This window comes from Oncorhynchus keta, chromosome 35 (assembly GCF_023373465.1).
Source record: "Oncorhynchus keta strain PuntledgeMale-10-30-2019 chromosome 35, Oket_V2, whole genome shotgun sequence".
Classification (NCBI taxonomy): Eukaryota; Metazoa; Chordata; class Actinopteri; order Salmoniformes; family Salmonidae; genus Oncorhynchus; species Oncorhynchus keta.
This window is the reverse complement of record NC_068455.1, coordinates 26468953-26488199: the sequence shown is the minus strand read 5'-3', so window position 1 is coordinate 26488199 and position 19247 is coordinate 26468953. Positions and strand designations below refer to the sequence as shown.

The 19247-nt window shown below is 41.1% G+C and overlaps 1 protein-coding gene across 2 annotated transcripts in view; it reads right to left on the bottom strand.

Annotated features, from left to right (window-relative positions):
* LOC118368194 (leucine-rich repeat and immunoglobulin-like domain-containing nogo receptor-interacting protein 2) overlaps window positions 1-12183 on the bottom strand; it is a 30839-nt gene extending 18656 nt beyond the window's left edge. The window contains exon 1 of one of the 2 annotated variants that reach the window (XM_035752053.2): window positions 11798-12183. The gene's annotated coding sequence lies outside the window, so the exon portion shown is untranslated. Of the gene's footprint in view, window positions 1-11394; window positions 11503-11797 lie in introns of those variants that run through there. The other variant, XM_035752054.2, reaches the window with a different exon arrangement.
* Between the last annotated feature and the right edge of the window lie 7064 nt (window positions 12184-19247).

Below are 19247 nucleotides of genomic sequence, written 5' to 3'. Positions count from 1 at the left end.
CAAAATATGACTCTCTGATGGTGAATGTAGATTTAATGAATCTGGAATGAATAAATAATTACATCCATTAAATGCATTATTCCATGTGGTCTATTTCATTGTCAAGAAGGCTTGAAAAAGCAATTATAGCATGTCATTCATGTAAAATCCATGGATATTCATCTTTTGATCAAAATGTTGGATTGAGATTCATTTAAGTTCCAATGCAGCTGTTTTTTTCTCAATATTAAATCATTTCTGGGTAACAAGGAAGTACCCTACTGTGATTATTTTTAATCAAAATGGTCAAAAATAAAGAGAATGTCTGAGAGTGGTCTGAGTGGGGAGTGGAAAACTGAAAAGTAGCTGTTAATGGCAGAAAGGTTTGGAACTCTTTCTTATTGGTCTATTAAATCATTTACCGTCTGGTGATGACACCAGGCAGGCCAAAACCATCCTAACAAAACAGGCTGATATTTCAGGCGGTCTTTTCAAACAGCTTCAAGGACATTATCATCATTTTCACAGTATTATTCCAAACTCAGTGTGGAAATATGTATAAAAACACAGGAGAATCCCATTTTTGACTGCACTGGGCCATTCAAGCATTAGTTTTCACCTGAAAGAACTACAGAAGATGCTAACAACCCTCCTTGAATTGTCACAATGGCTACCAGATAACAACAGGAAGTCCTTTGGAGCGACTGGCCCTGCTTCCCAGGATGCTCTTGTTTTATTCCTGAAGAGCCAGTTAGCATCCCTTCCTCTTCCATCAGACTCATGCCAAGGGATTAAGCAGTCCTCACTGGCACTGAATCATATAAAAGGATTAACACTCTCCCGTCATCAAATCATACCAAGGGATTAGCAGTTATTACTGTTAGTCACAGAATTTGTCCTGACTGACTTCCATTATTCTCTGTGTGAAAACCACATTGAGTGGAAAAAGACCACCACTTCTGTCATTTCTCTGTCACTGCTTGGCAAGGTAATACACAACTTTAAGATAAATGTTTCAGTTCCACTTCACTTGAAGTGGATGAATGCCCACAATATTCTGTTGTATGACCTGTAAAGCTGTTATGTAATTTGGCACAAGGATTTAGCCCTACTGTATGTTATTGGCCTACAGGTGTGACTGATGTAAAACTGAAGCAAGACGTTTAAATAAAGAATGGAAAATCCCTAAACTCTTTTCCAGGGTTGGGGAGCAACAGAATACATGTAAGGGATTACAAACAAAAACATTAACTGTAATCGGTTACCCACAAAAATATTGTAATCAGATAACAGATACTTTTGAAAAACTTGATTACTTCGATGATTAGTTTTAAATTCAGAAAGGATGTTTGCTGAAAAAGACACTTCTCTGTTCTCAATTATATTCAAAACAGCATTGAAAACAAGGTGCAAGTTTAGATTTGTCCACCTGAGCAAGTCTGACCACAAGTCAGATACCACTATGATGACACACCAAATGTGTTTGATGGATCGCGGGAAAATAGCTTTTGTAGGCTCCAGTCCAAGCTGTCTTCCAATGGTGCGACTGCTGTCAGCATCCAAAGATTACTGAACTTGAATAAACACTTGAAGTTTAGGATGACAGTGGTGTGTGTAGTCTACGGCGATACGGCTATCACTTATTATTGATATCTACATAGCGCATTGATGTGAATCACACTGCTGCTCTCTCATTTAGCTATTTGTGGTTGTTGTGGATGGCTGTTCACACATCTAAATGTGTATTTCAACCCAATAATGGTTGAATTCAAGAAGTTTAAGCTGCCTATTAATCATTGTTTTTGAAACCATTGGACAGCCAGTGAAAAATGCACTCTTGCAACAGCTGCATGGTGCGGATGCCAACCTATGGAATAAAAGTGGGGCTTTTATGAATCAATCTAATTAATGCTCATTAAAAAAATCCATAGGCCTAATGGAGACATGCTAAAACTCACACACATCCGATGGACTTAAAAGCGGCAATCTGTAGTTGCTACATCAATTTGGACGAAATTTTTGGACAAATAAATTATAAATATAGTACCCGTTAAAAGTTTGGACACAGCTACTCACTCCAGGCTTTTTCTTCATTTTTAAAAACTATTTTCTACATTGTAGAATAATAGTGGAGACATCAAAACTATAAAATAACACATATGGAATCATGTAGTAACCAAAGAAGTGTTAATCAAATCAAAATATATTGTATATCTGTGATTCTTCAAAGTAGCCACCCTTTGCTTTGATGACAGCTTTGCACACGCTTGGCATTCTCTCAACCAGCTTCATGAGGTTGGAATGCATTTCAATTAACAGGTGTGCATTGTTAAAAGTTAATTTGTGGAATTTCTTTCCCTAAATGTGTATGAGCCAATCACTTGTGTTGTGACAAGGTAGGGTTGGTATACAGAAGATAGCCCTATTTGGTAAAAGACCAAGTCCATACTTTGGCAAGATCAGCTCAAATAAGCAAAGAGAAATGACAATCCATCATTACTTCAAGACATGAAGGTCATTCAACATCAACTGTTCATAGGAGAATGGGTGAATCAGGCCTTCATTGTTGAATCGCTGCAAAGAAATGTATTTTTCCTTCAAGTAAAGTCGCAAAAACCATCAAGCTCTATGATGAAACTGGCTCTAATGAGACCACCACAGGAAATGAAGACCAATTGTTACCTCTGCTGCTGAAGATAAGTTCATTAGAGTTGACTGCACCTCAGATCGCAGCCCAAATAAATGCTTCACAGAGTTTAAGGAACAGACATCTCAACATCAACTGTTCAGAGGAGACTGCGTGAAACAGGACTTCATTGTTGAATTGCTGCAAAGAAACCACTACTAAAGGACACCAATAATAAGAAGAGACTGCTTGGGCCAAGAAACACGAGCACTGGACATTAGACCGGTGGAAATCTGTCCTTTGGTCTGAGTTCAAATGTGAGATTTTTGGTTCCAACCGCCGTGTCTTTGTGAGACACAGAGTAGGTAACGGATGATCTCCGCATGTGTGGTTCACACCGTGAAGCATGGAGGAGGTGGTGTGATGGTGTGGGGGTACTTTGCTGGTGACACTGAGTGATTTATTTCGAATTCTAGGCACTCTTAACCAGCATGGCTACCACATCATTCAGCAGCGATATGCCATCCCGTTTTCTAAAGGACAATGTCCCGAAAACACACCTCCAGGCTGTGTAAGGGCTATTTGACCAAGAAGGGGAGTGATGGTGCTGCATCAGATGACCTGGCCTCCACTATAACCTGACCTCAACCAAATTGAGATGGTTTGGGATGAGTTGGACCGGAGAGTGAAGGAAAAACAGTCAACAAGTGATCAGCATATGTGGGAACTCCTTCAAGACTGCTGAAAAAGCATTCCAGGTGAAGCTGGTTGAGAGAATGCCTTAAAGTAATGATGGACTGTCATTTCTCTTTGGTTATTTGAGCTTTTTTCTTGCCATAATATGGACTTGGTCTTTTACTAAATAGCGCTATCTTCTGTATACCACCCCTACCTTGTCACAACACAACCAATTGGCTCAAACGAGGGAAAGAAATTCCACAAATTAACAAGACACACCTGTTGCATTCCAGGTCACTACCTCAAGAAACTAATTGAGATAATGCCAAGAATGTGCAAAACTGTCAAAGCAAAGGGTAGCTACTTTGAATAATCTCAAATATAAAATATATTTTGACTTGCTTCACACTTTGTTTTAGTTACTACATGGTTCCATGTGTCATTTTTTAATGTCGTTGTCTTCACTATGATTCTACAATGTAGAAATAGTAAAAATAAAGAACATGGTTAAAACCATTTTGATATCTTAGATGGTCAGTCCTTGCATCCATAGCTATCTATTAATATGAGAGTGGTTTAATTTCTCCAGGCCCATCCCTCAACTTTTTACCAAAACAGAGGCGGGGTGTCCACTTTGTTATTGTTTCATCTGTGGATTTGTCCTTTAAACAGCTGCGTATTATCAAGATGTCAAAGTGTCACTAACAAAAAGGTAAACAATAGGCCCATAGCAAATGCAGCATATGGCATTCATTTTTCACATGTAAATAGGACTTCTCAGTCGTGCTCCAAAGCATGCCATTCCATGAGCGCAGCATTTATTTTTCAACTCGAATCAATGAGCCCAATCAGTCCTCCATGACAACAAAATCATAAACAGAGTAGGGCTGGCTAATAAGTCCTTAGTTTTGGGGTTATGCTCAGGTAAAACAATTTGGCTAATCTATATTTCCATATTTCCAAGTCCTATTCTTGAAGATCAAGGGGCATAACATTTATTGGAATTACTGGAATTCTAATAGACTTTGGTTTTGCATGTAACAATTGAATTTAATCATATTATTATATGTAGTAGAAAGCTATGGGTTAGAAGAAGCCTACATAATCAAACCATAAAGTATAATTTAACATCCATATATGGCCAGCTATGTAAACTTTAACATTGATTTATCCTGTACTAGATGTTGTTTAATTGGTAACATAAATTTCTTCTTCTAATGCCTCTTAAGGGGAAAGAAATTACGGAGTTTGGGTAATCCAAAGTTACGCTTCTGGTTTTTCAATTTTGGACAGGTAACCTGTAACCAACAGATAACATTTAGAAAGTAACCTACCCAACTCTGCCCTTTTCAACCTATTGTGCCAACCTGAATCGTAACAGTTCTGGCTCAGATCTGTTCTTTTCATATTGTCCTTTCTCGTAAGGTTTCATAAACTATTACTGCATCTGACTGTCACTGTAAATATGTGTCTTAAGATAAAGAAAAAAACACCAATTACCACAGATCCAGATTTCCACCAGCAAGCCAGAAAACAAGCCTTGTTTCACTGTGCCTGAAAAAGAACTGTTTGCTTTACAGTGAGTGCGCTGTCTGTTTCATTTACTGTAATATGATCAAATGACTTGTTGCTTGTCAAATATATCTGGTATTCACAAGATGTAGATTTGCATGGTAAATAGGATTCCTAAAAATATAATACGCATTAACTGTGGTAGCCATCTCGTTCGCCATGTACAGTATTTGTAGTCATCTTATAAAGTAATCTAGCAGCTAATTAGTTCCTCCTGATTAAGTTATGGAAGATGGTAAATTAAGTCATGTAGATGATTATTCAAAAAGTTGGCTAGGGTCCGTTATGAGTTCTATCACGTTGGTCTTCTTTTGCAATGACTCAGTCATCTCTCTCTCTCTCTCCACAGAATTGTGTTTAATGTGAATGATCCAAGAATGAGCTATTGAAAATGTTGAGGTGTGAAAAAAAAAATGGATTGAGACGTGACAGGCACAGTTGTTATACGACACCAGCTGCCACGACCATCATCTGTCATCTATTATGTAATTATTATGACAGTGTTATGTGGGCTTTATGAACCACAAATAGTGTTTTGATACATAAAAATAAAGCGTTTGTTTTTCTCCGTCTTTTTTTTCTAAACCACTACCAGCCCCAAGTTAAGTATAATTTACAAGTAAAGTGAACTATCCCTTTAAGGGTGTGCTGGGCACTATAAACCTTTAGATTGGGGAACAGTGACACAACACTGCAGTGGATACATATCAGATGCTGGTATGCTAATTAATCCCCAAAGCAGCTGACAATTCAAGTGACAAGGAATGCTAACACATTTCACAAGAATAGGGAAAAGTAACACACTTGCAACACTCCCTCTTCAAATTCTCACTGTCTCAACAGTAGCTTCCAGCTCACTTGCTCATTATTGCAATGCAATGCTCATAAATGTGTTCTGCCAAAACTCTCTCGCAAAGCATTCTCCCTATTCTTGCTTGTCAAATACTCACTTTCCACAGATTTACTATACCCCACTGTCCCCAAAGCGCGTTCTCTCTCCCAACAGTAACTCTGAATTCAGTCAACACTCCAAATATTTTATTTTCTCATAATTTTTTTCCTCAAATCTCTCTCCAGTATTCCTTGGACCCTAATTTTACCTCAGATTAATCAGTTTGTAGAATAATGATTAACATTGAATATTTATTCTGTTTGCAGAGAGTTTGGGGGGGAAAACTTCTCTCGGGCAGCACCTATATAACAGTAAACGGTGGTGATGGTGCAACAGAGAACTTGCCTCTGGACAAAAAGTGGCGAGTCAAATTTGTTTCCGTGTTATTACAACTTACTTTATCAACCTAATTGCATTACATCAACGTAGCTAGTTCAGTGAATTTACGTGGAGTTTGTCTAATTTTTATATCAACAACAAGTCAACAATAGGATTTCAAGGGTTGGTTTATAATGTATTCATCGTTACATACAGGTGGTTCAAAGAAATGTTATTTCCTGCTATGGCCCTCAGATCAAATAAACAGCAAGTAAAATGAAATAGGTCACAGGGATTATAGGGCATGAAAAGTCTCTGGAACAGACTAGTGTCGTCATTCTTTAAAAAAAACACTGAAGCTGCAGATTTGCCTGTCATCCACCCACACAGCCCATGGCAAGGACTGTGCTCTTGGACTTTATGTCAGGCCAGGCCAGTGAGTTCGCTCAACAAATGCTGTTGAGTAAAACTCGCAAGCTATGAAGGTCAAATCTTGATTTGAAATGTAGGTTATTGCCTGTAGAGCTGTCATGAATGACATAATGCCGGTCATACTGTTGCCAAACAAGCACTTGGTATGTGTGCTACCACCACAGCACAGCAGGTAAATTCTGTTGGCACTGCAGTTAGCTTCCTGCCTCGGGAACTTAATGTTGCAGGTTGAGTAACCAACAACTTACATAATTTGCTTCAATATGATGTTGAATAACAACCTACAGAACACTGCCTGTTTAGCTAACTAGGTCTTTCCTTGCCAAGCCATGCATGTTACTTAGGCGTGACAGTGAGCAAATATGGCTGGGAGGACTTCACCAAAGCCCAAACAGATTTGGACCACCATGCTATCAAGTTTATGAGAAAAATCTAGAACCTGGGAAATCATGACCTCTGGAAGCACCCTCCAGAACGTACTGTGCCTTCAGAAAGTATTTACACTCCTTGAGATGTTTTGTAACTGGCCTACACACAATATCCCATAACATCAAAGTGGAATTATGTTTTTTGAAATGTTTACAAATTAATTAAAAATGAAAAGCTGAAATGTCTCCCGTCATTAAGTATTCAACCCCTTTGATAGGGCAAGCCTAAATAAGTATAACAATATTCCAAAACATGCATCCTATTTGCAACAAGCCACTAAAGTAATACTGCAAAAATGTGGCAATGTAATACACTTTTTGTTCTGAATACAAAGTGTTGCATTTGGATTTGACATAACCTAACATAACACATTACTAAGTACAACTCTCCATATTTTCAAGCAAGGTGCCCGGCTGCACCATGTTATGGTCATGTTTGTAATCATTAAGGACTGGGGAGATTTTCAGGATAAAGAATTATCGTAATAGAAAAATCCTAGAGGAAAACCTGGTTCAGTCTGCTTTCCAACAGGCACTGGGAGATGAATTCACCATTTAGCCGGACAATAACCTAAAACACAAGGCCAAATCTACACTGGAGTTGCTTTCCAAGAAGACAGTGAATGTTCCTGAGTGGCCGAGTTACAGTTTTGGCTTAAATCTGCTTGAACATCTATGGCAAGACCTGAAAATGGTTGTCTAGCAATGATCAACAACCAATATGACAGAGCTTGAAGAATTTTGAAAATAATAAATGGGCAAATGTTGCACAATCCAGGTGGGGAAAGCTCTTACAGACTTACCCAGAAAGACTCACGGCTGTAATCACTGCCAACGGTGATTCTAACATGTATTGACTTAGGGTTGAATAATTATCTAATAAAGATACAGGACCAGCTAAAAGTTTGGACACCTACTCATTCAGGAGTTTTTATTAATTTTTTTACTATTTTCTACATTGTAGAATAATAGTGAAGAGATCAAAAGAAAAAAATGACATTATGGAATCATGTAGTAACCAAAAAAGTGTTAAACAAATCAAAATATATTTTAGGTTCTTTGAAGTAGCCACCCTTTGCCTTGATAACAGCTTTGCACACACTTGGCATTCTCTCAACAAGCCTTACCTGGAATACTTTTCCTTCAGTAGTGGTTTCTTTGCAGCAATTCGACCATGAAGGCCTGATTCACGCAGTCTCCTCTGAACAGCTTATGTTGAGATGTGTGTCACTTGAACTCTGTGAAGCATTTATTTAGGCAGCCATTTCTGAGGCTGGTAACTCTAATGAACTTATCCGCTGCAGCAGAAGTAGCTCTGGGTCTTCCTTTCCTGTGGCGGTCTTCATAAACTCAGAAGCGGTGGGTGGTGTGCAGGCCTTCGAAGTCCGACCAGGAGGCCGCTCAGTCTACCTCTTCTGCAGTGACGTTGTTTTGGGTCGGCTTCTGAGATTAGATCCAATGTCCTTGGTGGTGGTCCGAACAAAGGATCCGCTTCTTGAAAGTCGTATTCCTCATCGTAAGTTTGGTAAGTTGACGTCGCTCTTATATCCAATAGTTCTTCCCGGCTATATGTAACAACACGTAAGATTTTCTGAGCTAACAATGTAAGAAATAATACAGGAAAAAACAAAGGATACTGCATAGTTTCCTAAGGACAAAGTGAGGCGACCATCTCTGTCAGCGCCATCTTGATGTCTTCACTATTTTTCTACAATGTAGAAAATAGTAAAAAGAAAAGAAAACCTTTGAATAAGTAACTTTTGACTGGTACTGTGTGTGAGATATTATATATATATATATATATATATATATATATATATATATATATATATATATATATACATACACACACACACACACACACACACACACACACACACACACACAATACCAGTATATATATACAGTGCCTTGCGAAAGTATTCGGCCCCCTTGAAACTGAAATTGGAAGAGAAAAAAAATACTAAATATGCCTCTATTCCTTTCTGGCTTCTTCATTTTGGAAGAAATGAATTAATTCAAGACTATTACTGTCTTTCTTGCTATTTGAGTCAACAACTCACCACATTTTATACACTGCAGTGCTAGTTAGCTGGAGCCCATGCTTTCAGTGCGAGATTCATTATTTGATCCTTTGATTGGGTGGACACAACATGTCAGTTCATGCTGCAAGAGCTCTGATAGGTTGGAGGATGTCCTCTGGAAGTTGTCATAATTACTGTGTAAGTCTATTGAAGGGGGTTAGAATGATAAGCTTTCTAGGTTTTGTATTGAAGTCAATGTACCCAGAAGAAGATGGAAGCTATCGGTCTTCCGGCTACACCATGGTGTTACCCTACAGAGTGCTGTTGAGGCTACTGTAGACCTTCATTGCAAAACACTGTGTTTTAATAAATTATTTTGGTGACGTGATTATATTAAGTATAGTTTTATCTAAAAATAGTAACTTTATAAATGTTTCACCATTGACATTTTTCATGAAATTCACTGAGGAGGATGGTCCTCCTCTGAGGAGCCTCCACTGGAACACACGTGTTGGTACATCTGACTTTAATACAAACGGATGCAAACACAATCTGCCAAGTCCCTGACGAATGATCCATGTGGTGGGAAATATTAACATATTGAGCATCTAGCAGTGGGGTTACAGCAACACCATCCTAGATGGGTTATTAAAAATGAAATACGAGTGGGCCTCCCGAGTGGCGCAGCAGTCTAAGGCACTGCATTGCAGTGCTAAAGGCATTACTACAGACCAGGGTTTCATTCCCGGGTTGTGCCACAAACGGTTGTTGGCAGGGAGTCCCATAGGACAGCGTACAATTGGCCCGGCGAGTCATCAGGGTTAGGGAAGGGTTTGGCCGACTTTACTGGGCCCTTGTGGCGGGCCGGGTGCCTGCAGGCTGACCCCGGTAACCAGTTGAACGGCGTTTCCTCTGACACATTGGTGTGGCTGGCTTCCAGGTTAAGCTGGCAGGTGGTAAGGAGCGCAGTTAGGCGGGTCATGTTTCGGAGGACAGATGACTCCACCGTCGCCTCTCCTGAGGCTATTAGGGAGTTGCAGCGATGAGACAAGATCGAAAATTGGGCAGAAAATATAAACTTGAAATAAGAAATCTAAGTCTGTGAGCGATCTGCTCTGGTCCGCTCAAGGCAGAAGATTTAGCTCACTCGAAAGTATCTTCCATATTCAGTTGTGTGTGTATTCTGTACCAATTCAGGTTTCATGGCAGTCCAACTGATGTCAGTGGCACTATGGGTAGCGTACCTGCCGGTGAGAGACAAAATAGGCCCTTCGTGCGTACGAGTATGGCCTTGCTCTTGTAAATCATCCGCACAAAAGTGTTTCTGAGTCAAACTATTTACCTCAGACAGGAGAACCTTGAGTTTTTTTTAAAGAACGCCTACAGAAGACTACATCTGCAATTCTAATTATTCCAGACTAAAGACACTACAGAGAAGCCTAGTCTCCCTGTCAGAACTACAAACCCAGTCGCCAATAACAACCAAACACCTCAGCTTGCCGCAGAGGAAGGTGAGTGGCACAACTACTCCAGAGAACTGTGCCACGTAGCATGCCATCCATATTCACTGTACGAGAGAGGGAAATGCTTAAGTGTGTTGACAGATATCATTATTCTCATCAATCTGCTACTACCTTGAATACAGGTCATATCCTTTCTCTGATGTGGCTGTAGACCTTTCTCAAAAGAAATATTTTGCAAACTGCATCTCTTGAATAAATGGCTGCAAAAGAGAGGAGCATGAAAACAATGAGAGAACAATATGGACCCCCCATCCCCCCTCACAAGAGATAGTTCTTTGCTCCTCACTGCTCCCCTCCGTCTCAGGGGAACAAACACACCCGACAGGTTGCTGTGGTAACGCCTCACATACACTCTCACATCCATGCGCGGGCACTGCCTCTTTACTGGAAACTGGGCTCCTCTCCCCCTCCATTAGCAGCTCCAGCAGACAGACAGAATAGACAGATAGCAGGTCCAGGCTGGAGACCTCTTCAGTAGCATGGTGCATTTATAATTCAGATGGACACCTCACGTTGAAGGTCAGGGGAGATGTGTATAAAGTTATTGGTTTCGCGAGCACTCATCCGCAGGGCTACGTCCACAATATCTTACCTTATCCACAAGCCTACAAAAGTGTGCTCATCCACTTGGAAGAAATACATACCCTCAACTCACCTTGTCAGTACAGCTCAATAGATAAACGACAAGTCCCTGATCTATAAGTCTCATCCATTTAGTTCACCTCTTCCGCAGTTCTCATCCATGACGTGTTTCATCATGTTTCTCAACAATGCAGTACACATCTACATAAGTCATCCCAGTTCCATTCATCCCATCCAGTTCATCTCATCCACAGACCTGTCATGTCATCAACCTTATGCACACTTTATCCATTCATTTAATTTTCAATTGTGCATATACATACACTACCACAAAACTCACCTCATCCACAGAGCTATCCGCTCCTTCAACCTCATCCACACTCCTCACCCACTGATAATCTCACACAGCCTCCACCTCATCGACTAATTTCAATTCACCCAGTTTCCTCTCGCCCCTATATTCCCCATCCACAACAGAATAAGACTACGCCTTTTCATGGGGTTTTCAAACAAGAGAATGATGAAATCTACTACTCTCTACTACTGCCTACACAGTATGCGCAAGAGAAGACAGACTTTGAAGGGTCATGCCAGTGAAATCTTCCCTATGTTAGAAATGTCAGTTACAGATTTGAAACAAGTGCAGTTGGTAAGATTTCTCCCCTCTGGAAAAAAAATACAATTCATCAATAATATAGCATACTCTCAGTGACAGCTATAGTTTGAGGTGTCTCGATTCTTACCTTAAAGTGCTGCTCCTCATTTCAAAATCCATATTCCAGATTAGCTCACAGATGGGGCATGCAGCCAAGCTGACACTTACACGCAATCTAACGCACACACACACACACACTGCCTCGGAGTGCCCGCTCAATCCTCTGTGTGTCCCTTCCAATCTGCCCTTCATTGAAACAATATCCTTTTATCTCCCTCTCTCTTTGATTACTGCGCATTTCATCCCCACATTCGCACTCCTGCCTCCCACTGTTCTAACGAAGCATCTCGAAAGCCCTGTATGACACTGGACCAGGCAGGCGAATCTGGGGAGTTGAACTGAGATGAGGCTGAGAAAGGCTCTTCACCAGTGTGAGCTCCTTTGTTGAGAAGTGGCAGCGGTTCAGTTATCCCCCTCTTCACTCTACTGATCCTCCCCCCTCTTCACTCTACTGATCCTCCCCCCTCTTCACTCTACTGATCCTCCACCCTCTTCACTCTACTGATCCTCCCCCCTCTTCACTCTACTGATCCTCCCCCCTCTTCACTCTACTGATCCTCCCCCCTCTTCACTCTACTGATCCTCCCCCCTCTTCACTCTACTGATCCTCCCCCCTCTTCACTCTACTGATCCTCCCCCCTCTTCACTCTACTGATCCTCCCCCCTCTTCACTCTACTGATCCTCCCCCCTCTTCACTCTACTGATCCTCCCCCCTCTTCACTCTACTGATCCTCCCCCCTCTTCACTCTACTGATCCTCCCCCCTCTTTACTCTACTGATCCTCCCCCCTCTTCACTCTACTCTTGCACATCACCTGTAAGCAGCCTTACCTTTGCGCTCTGAATGGGTGAATAAAAACCTACAGTAGGGCTTTTACTCCTCCCCTCCCTCTTACATAGCCTCACTCTCTCTTAGCTTCTCTCTGACATCTGCTCAAACAGGTTTTCTACTCCTCTCCCTGGCTATCCCTTTCACCCCTTCCCATCTTGCGCTCTTCCATTCAATTTCTCATTATTTTCTACTTTCTCTGACATCCTCCTCTAACTATATCTCTGGGGACATTTGACTGGTATGTTCGCAGTACAAAGAGGAGTCATGCTTGCTGTGGTAATAGAGGGAGTAGGTAAGAGAGGGGTGTGCTATTAATTCAGTTTGCTTCATTAGCATGTACAGTTGAAGTCGGAAGTTTAAATACACCTTAGCCAAAAACATTTAAACTCAGTTTTTCACAATTCCTGACATTTAATCCTAGTACAAATTTCCTGGCTTAGGTCAGTTAGGATCACCATTTTATTTTAAGAATGTGAAATGTCAGAATAATAGAAGTGAGAATGACTTGTTTAAGCTTTTATTCCTGTAACTGAGTCAGGTTTGTAGGCCTCCTTGCTTGCACACGCTTTTAAGTTCTGCCCACAAATTATCTATAGAATTGAGGTCAGGGCTTTATGATGGCCACTCCAATACCTTGATTTTGTTGTCCTTAAGCTATTTTGACAAAACTTTGGAAGTATGCTTGGGGTCATTGTCCATTTGGAAGATCCATTTGAGACCAAGCTTTAACTTCCTGACTGATGTCTTGAAATGGTGCTTCAACATAGCCACATCATTTTCCATCCTCATAATGCCATCTATTTTGTGAAGCGCAACAGTACCTCTTGCAGCAAAGCACCCCCACAACATGATGCTGCCATCCCCGTGCATCACGGTTGGGAAGGTGTTCTTCGGCTTGCAAGCCTCCCCCTTTTTCCTCCAAACATAACAATGTGCAGTTGCAAACCGTAGTCTGGCTTTTTTTATGGCGGTTTTGGAGCAGTGGCTTCTTCCTTACTGAGCGGCCTTTCAAGTTATGTCGATATAGGACTCGTTTTACTGTGGATATAGATAATTTTGTACCTGTTTCCTCCAGCATCTTCACAAGGTCCTTTGCTGTTGTTCTGGGATTGATTTGCACTTTTCGCACCAAAGTACGTTCATCTCTAGGAGACAGAACGCGTCTCCTTCCTGACCGGTATGACGGCTGCGTGGTCCCATGGTGTTTATACTTGCGTACTATTGTTGTACAGATGAAAGTGATACCTTCAGGAATTTGGAAATTGCTCCCAAGGATGAACCAGACTTGTGAAGGTCTACATTTATTTTCTGAGGTCTTGGCTGATTTCTTTTGATTTTCCCATGATGTCAAGCAAAGAGGCACTGAGTTTGAAGGTAGGCCTTACAATACATTCACAGGTACAACTCCAATTGACTCAAATGATGTCAATTAGCCTATCAGAAGCTTCTAAAGCCATGACATAATTTTCTGGAATTTTCCAAGCTGTTTAAAGGCAGTGAACTTAGTGCAGTGGTTCTTAACCTTGTTGGAGGTACTGAACCCCACCAGTTTCATATGCGCATTCACTGAACCCTTCTTAATTGGAAAAATAAAATATGATTTTTTTCAAATTTAAAACATAGGTATATATTTTACTGGTGCACAAAATGAACCGTGCATCAACATCACTGTGTTCAAAGAACAAAATCATCAAAACATGATTTTCACGCAAAAACAAAAATATAATAATGAATATTTACTGCAAATCAGTGTGACTTCTGCTGTTGCCTTTCAGAGACCAGTTCAGAAATGCGCGGCTTCACCTTGGCAAGTGCCATTCTCATGTCATTTTCGCAACAGTCTGTTCCTTTTCTTCATTTTTATGTCCAGCATCCTCGAAAAGGATTGCTTGCAAAGATATGTTGTAACAAACGGTATGAAAATCTCCAGAGCTTTCTTAGCAAAAACAGGGTACGTTACCATTTGTTGACACCAAAACGTTCAAAGCGTTGTTGTTCTAAACGTGAATGGCTGTCTCACCCATGCTGGATATGACTCTCTTGTAGGGAAGTATCCGTCGAGAGACTTTGCAAGCTCATCTAAGTGTGTGGCAATTGCTTGCTTCAGTTCCGCGGGTACAGAAATGTCTCCGATTCCAGATACATCTTCGATCTTACTTATTACACAGTCGTCCAGCAGGGGAAAGTTTGCGAAGTTATTGTTCTCTGTTCGTCGTTTCCATAACGGTAGCTTTTTTTGAAAAGCCTTCAGGTTTTCCTCCGCTTCGATGATGTTGACTCCACCGCCCTGCATCTTTTGATTGAGATGATTGAGAGCTGTGAAGATATCAGCCATGTATGCTAAAATGAGAATGAACTCAGAATTTTTTAAGCAATCTGCATGACAATGTTGGTGCTCTTGCAAAAACAGGGCTAATTCCACATGCATGGCAAAAACACGAATCAGCACCTGTCCCCGTGATAACCACCGAACGTTAGAATGGTACAGAAGTACCTCGAATTCAGAGCCCATTTCTTTACACAGCTCACTGAAGATGCGGTGCCTCAGAGCACTAGTTCGCACATAGTTCACGCATTCCACTACAATTTTTAATACTTCTGCCAGTTTTGGAGGCAAGGTTTTTGTTGCCAACGCATGCCTGTGCAGAATACAATGTGTAACAATGATGTGTGGTGCATCGGCTTTCACTAGCGCACCAAAACCAGACTTTCTTCCCAGCATGACTGGAGCTCTGTCCGAACAAACTGCAGAAACCATATCCCACGAAAGATTGTTGTCTTTGAAGAAGTCATCCACAAGTTTATTCACATCGGCTGCCTTAGTTGTTGTTGTAAGGGGGCTTACAAAAGAAAAAAAATCTTCCTTTATCACGTTCTCTTTCACATAGCGCACGAATACAGCAAGCTGGCTTAGATTGGAAACGTCTGGTCTCGTCGAGTTGAAGGCTGAATTTTGCCGGGCTTGAAATCAGATGTGCAACTACTTGAGCCAAGATGTCTTTGCTCATGTCCTCTATTCTGTCGCTGATGGTGTCATTTGAAAGAGGAATTTGGGATAACTTAACGTCAGCCTCTTTTCCCAGCACGATATTCGCCATCTTCAACACAGCTGGTTTTATGAGTGTTTCACCAATGGTGTGTGGTTTTGCCCTGCTTTGCGATCAGGTAAGCAACTTCGTACGATGCTGTGAGGATCGGTTTGTTGATGGGTACAAAGCCGAGAACAGACAGAGTAGCCTTTTCATCGAATATGGCTCTCTTCACCTTGAATTCAGCGAGCGTTGTGTTCTTGTATTTTCCATCTCCATGCAGCTTAAGGAAGTGTTCTCTTAGTTTTGCCCGTGCTAGACTAGAATTGCTCAACTTGGCATTGCAAATCATGCAGTTAGGACGCTGACTCCATATTGTACATATTCGTCTGACCCCTTTCTTTTTTTGCTCGACATAGTACGTATGAACGGATTTAAATATTAAGAAAGAAATCACAAGACGTACTATCACGATAGTCACATGTCGACTACTGAGCGCATCAAATTCCCTGCAGCAGATAGGCCAAGCGATGTAGCGTGATCACCTGCAGCCAATGATTGCCAAGCGGGGCGTGTCATCACGAATCATATGAGTCGGATGTGTGTCTTGACCTCCGCCGAACCCCTGAGGCTGACTCACCGAACCCCTGGAGTTCGATCGAACCCAGGTTAAGAGCCACTGACTTAGTGTATGTAAACATCTGACCCACTGGAATTGAGATACAGTGAATTACAAGTGAAATAATCTGTAATAATAGTCTGTAAACAATTGTTGGAAAAATTACTTAGGACATCTACTTTGTGCATGACACAACAGAATTGCCAAAACTATAATTTGTTAACAAGACATTTGTGGAGTGGTTGAAAAACAAGTTTTAATTACTCCAACCTAAGTGTATGTAAACTTCCGACTTCAACTGTACCTGTGGCTTGAGCTTCTCTGTGGGTTAGCTACCCTACTGTAACTAGCTCTCTGCTTCTCCCTGAGGTGACAGACTGCCTTCGCTGCCTCCCTCTGAGCCAGCTGATACAGAGGGTTGAAAAGGGAGACCAAAATAGATGCAACACCCCACTGCCCTAGACTTAAGGAAATGGCAGAACTATGACATGACATCCATGCTGCCTTGTGAAGGAAGCATTAAAACAAATACACCATCTAAGCTATTCTAGAATTCAGGAAAATGCATGGTATGCATGATTTTCTATAAGTAGTGTATAACCTAAATTCTGTTCAGTAATTACATTTAAATATATATATTTTTTAATCAAGTAAACATTGTATCCCTACTGATTTGCAATTTTATACATAGCATACAATACCAATGCAGGTCTTCAATTAGCAGTTCAACAACAATGTACAGTTCCATAAAATAACATTCATGCCACAACATAATAAGCAATATAATTATATCCAGCTTTAATCAAGTCAGAGCACAAATCATCCATACAATTACATTACTGAGCACTGCCCTGGTGTTGCCAGCCCCATGCTCAAACCAACTGAGCTATCACAGTTCTGGTATTACCCACAGTGAACTAGTGTTGTAGTCTAGTAATTATTCTAATAAACCTAAATGGTGAGCTCTAATCCCGATGGTCCCCATTAAGATGTAATTGCTTTGCAGATGTTAGGTATTCTCCCCCACTTCTACTCTTTTGGCTCAGCACTCTCTACCCAGAGCCATAAACCTGCCTCTACCAATTGGATATTGTATATTTCCATTGTCACCTGTCTGCCCATTGCGCTGCCAGTTGGCATGAAAGATTAAATGGAAACTGTTAAATCAGTCTGTTATTTAGTAGCCCGGTGAATTGAAAACTGTGTGGATCAATACAAAATAAAGAAATGTATAGACCTATCTCTGGGAATGTGTGTTAGTCATTTACTTCCTTTGAGGAATCGTGGTCTTGTGGAGGATAGGCTAGGAGCTCTGTATGCACACATGTACAGGGCATTTGGAAAGTATTCAGACCCCTCAACTTTTTCCCACATCGTTACAGCCTTATTCTAAAATTGATACAATTATTTTCCCCCCATCATAAATCTACACACAATACCCCATAAATTACAAAGTGAAAACAGGTTTTTAGATTTTTTTTGCAAATGTATAAAAACAAAAACAAATGAAATACCTTATTTACATAACAATTCAGACCCTTTGCTATGAAACTAGAAATTGAGCTCAGGTGCATCCTGTCTCCATTGATCATCCTTGAGATGTTTCTACAACTTGCTTGGAGTCCACCTGTAGTAAATTCAATTGATTGGACATGATTTGGAAAGGCACACACCTGTCTATACAAGGTCCCACAGTTGACAGTGCATGTCAGAGCAAAAACCAAGCCATGAGGTGGAAGGAATTGTCTGTAAACCACAGAGACAAGACTTTGTTGAGGCATAGATCTGGGGAAGGGTATTAAAACAGTTCTGCAGCATTGAAGGTCTGTAGAGCGCTAAGATTGTATCGATTCACAGCTCTGGGAAACGGTAGCCAAGAAAACAGTGGCCTCCATCATTCTTAAATGGAAGACGTTTGGAACCACCAAGAAGGGAGAAGGGCCTTGGTCAGGGAGGTGACCAAGAACCCAATGGTCACTCTGACAGAGCTCCAGAGTTCCTCTGTGGAGATGGGGGAACCTTCCAGAAGGACAACCATCTCTGCAGCACTCTACCAATCAGGCCTGTATGGTAGAGCGGCCAGATGGAAGCCACTCCTCAGTAAAAGGCACATGAAAGCCCGCTTAGAGTTTGCCAAAAAGGCATCGAATGGACTCTCAGAGCATGAGAAACAACGTTCTCTGGTCTGATGAAACCAATAATGAATTATTTAGACTGAATGCCAAACATCACATCTGGAGGAAACCTAGCACCATCCCTATGGTGAAGAATGGTGGTGGCAGCATCATGGTGTGGGGATGTTTTTCAGCAGCAAGGACTGGGAGACTAGTCAGGATCGAGGGAAAGATAAACGGAACAAAGTACAGAGAGAGATCCTTGATAAAAACCTGCTCCAGAGCGCTCAAGACCTCAGACTGGGTGAAGGTTCACCTTCCAACAGGACAATGACCCTAAGCACACAGCCAAGACACCGCAGGAGTGGTTTTGGGACAAGTCTCTGAATGTCCTTGAGTGGCCCAGCTAGAGCCTAAACCTATCATCTCCGGAGAGACCTGAAAATAGCTGTGCAACGACGTTGCCCATCCAACCTGATATAGATTGAGAAGATCTGCAGAGAAGAACAGGAGAAACACCACAAATACAGGCGTGCCAAGCTTGTAGCGTCATACCCAAGACTCGAGGCTGTAATCGCTGCCAAAGGTGTTTCAACAAAATACTGAGTAAAGGGTCTGATTACTTATGTAAATGTGATCTCAGTTTTTTTATTTAAATATAAAATCACGAAAAAACGTTTTGCTTTGTCATTATGGCGCACTGTATGTAGATTGATGAGGGGAAAAAACTACTTATGAAGAAGGCTGTAACATAGAATAAATTTAGAAAAAGTCCGGAGGTCTGAATACTTTCTGATTGCACTGTATGTGGTGAGTCTATAAAGTCATTACCTATGGCATCAGGTAACTGCCAAAGGAAACAAGTAAATGAGGGATAAAGTATA